Source organism: Rhyacophila brunnea, unplaced genomic scaffold (assembly GCF_057557595.1).
Source record: "Rhyacophila brunnea isolate RB1 unplaced genomic scaffold, BYU_Rbru_1.0 scaffold_6, whole genome shotgun sequence".
NCBI lineage: Eukaryota > Metazoa > Arthropoda > Insecta > Trichoptera > Rhyacophilidae > Rhyacophila > Rhyacophila brunnea.
The window spans coordinates 48,842,501-48,845,000 of NW_028233276.1; the positions used below are offsets into that span (position 1 = coordinate 48,842,501).

A 2,500-nucleotide genomic window follows, 5' to 3' on the forward strand; every position below is an offset into this window, starting at 1 on the left:
TCGACCGTCGCAGGCAGGCGGGGCGCACCCGCCTCACGGCGGGGGCGTCTTGAAGCCGCGACGAGTAGGATGGCCGCGGCGGTGTGCGCAGAAGGGTCTGGGCGTGAGCCCGCCTGGAGCCTCCGTCGGCGCAGATCTTGGTGGTAGTAGCAAATACTCAAGCGAGGTCCTTGAGGGCTGATGTGGAGAAGGGTTTCGCGTTAACAGCCGTTGCACGCGAGTTAGTCGATCCTAAGCCCTAGGAGAAATCCGATGTTGATGATGGTGTAAAGTTCTATATATATTGTATATAAAATAACACCCGTCGGGCGAAAGGGAATCCGGTTGCAGTTCCGGAACCCGGCTGCGGAACCGTCTTAAAAATCGTTCCCTCGCAAGAGAGTTCGTCGGGGTAACCCAAAATGGCCTGAAGACGCCGACGGGAGGTCCGGAGAGAGTTATCTTTTCTGCCTGAGCGTTCGTTGCGCCCTGGAATCCTATAGCGGGGAGATAGGGCTCGGGACGCGAAGAGCATCGCCGATGCGGCGGTGTCCGGATCGGCCCCTCGGACCTTGAAAATTCAGGTGAGGGATACGCGGAGATGTCGCGCCGGCTCGTACCCATATCCGCAGCAGGTCTCCAAGGTGAAGAGCCTCTAGCCGATAGAATAATGTAGGTAAGGGAAGTCGGCAAGTTGGATCCGTAACTTCGGGATAAGGATTGGCTCTGAGGGCCGTGGCGTGCCGGGCCTGGTCGGGAAGAGGGCATCGGCCGAGACGTGGAAGCCGGGCGGGTGTTGCCGCGCGGGGTGCGGGCGCAAGCTCGCGCCCTCGCGGCGCTCCGTCTCCCGGCGCCTCGCCTTGGCCTCCCCTCGGATCGTCCTCGCTGTGTGGTGCCGGCGTGTTCGCGCGCGCTCGGTCGCCTGTACGGCCGCCGGACGACGGTCAACTCAGAACTGGCACGGACAAGGGGAATCCGACTGTCTAATTAAAACAAAGCATTGCGATGGCCCTCGCGGGTGTTGACGCAATGTGATTTCTGCCCAGTGCTCTGAATGTCAACGTGAAGAAATTCAAGCAAGCGCGGGTAAACGGCGGGAGTAACTATGACTCTCTTAAGGTAGCCAAATGCCTCGTCATCTAATTAGTGACGCGCATGAATGGATTAACGAGATTCCCACTGTCCCTATCTACTCACTGAGGCGGTCGCTAAGGCACGTGCAGCCTTCCAAAAGATGACCCGCATGGCTGGATGCGACTGGGGCCTCAAACCGCGGGCGCTGAAGATTGCATATGGTGCTGTCTTCATGGGCATTGCGGGCTATGCCTCCAGCGTTTGGCACACCCAAGCGGTGCGGCCTTGCGTTCGGAGAGCGCTGCTTAGCGGCCAGAGGACGGCGCTGATCGGACTGACTAAGGCGTACCGAACGGTGAGTACTGACGCTCTGGCGGTCCTTGCGGGGGTACTGCCGCTCGACTTGCACGTCCAACTGAGAGGGTCGGTTTCCCTCCTTATGAGGGGAATCAGCACTACACTCAACGGTGTCCCTCTGACACCGCCACTGAGAACCGAGGGCGTGAGTTACAGAATTACTGTAACAAACTTAGTCTTTGAAGCCGTTTACACGGCGTGGCAGGCGAGATGGGCGGGCTCGACCAAGGGCCGCCAGACACATAAATTTTTTCCTAATGTTAAAGAAAGATTCATGACCAGGAGATTACTACCGGATCATTGGACCAGTCAATTCATGACTGGTCACGGAAATTTTGCGTCCAAGCTGCATGAGTTTGGCTTGGCGGGACATGGCTCGGGGTGCACGTGTGGGCATGACCAGCAGGACGTCGAGCATGTGCTGTGGGATTGTCCACTCTTGGAGACCGAGCGAGCGGAGCTGTTTGCCCGGGTCCGCCCCCATTCGGGCCCAGTGGGACACGCAGACTTGGTGGCGGCCGAGGCTAATTTTGAGGCCTTTAGTAGATTCGCAAGAGCGTACGGAGAGCGGGAACACCCCGCTTCTTCTCACGACTCTTCTTAACTTCATTGATAGTTGCCAAGAACCATTTCAATTCATGTTTGCAAGCACTTCGGTGCCAGGCTGTATCACCAGTCCCGTGCGGCTCCGCTCGGGACAAATGAGGACTTAAAATCATTTTGAATGGCACACCGTAGTGGCATGGTAAGCAGTTGCGCATCATCGCAACAGCATATCCATGTCGAGGTGGGAGGAGCGGAGTTTAAAACATGTCCCTATCTACTATCTAGCGAAACCACTGCCAAGGGAACGGGCTTGGGAGAATCAGCGGGGAAAGAAGACCCTGTTGAGCTTGACTCTAGTCTGGTATTGTAAGGTGACATGAGGGGTGCAGAATAAGTGGGAGGCGGGCGCAAGTTCACCAACTGTGAAATACCACTACTTTCATCGTTTCGTTACTTACTCAGTTGGGCGGAGGGCGTGCGCCGGCGTTATTGCCGCGCGTCACGGGTTTTTCGCGCCAAACGTGTACGGGGCGGTGAACCGGGT

General features: G+C 57.3%; 1 pseudogene; it reads left to right on the forward strand.

Annotated features, from left to right (window-relative positions):
* The window catches only part of LOC147065767 (large subunit ribosomal RNA), a 5,172-nt pseudogene that overhangs the window by 1,690 nt on the left and 982 nt on the right, over positions 1 to 2,500 (forward strand).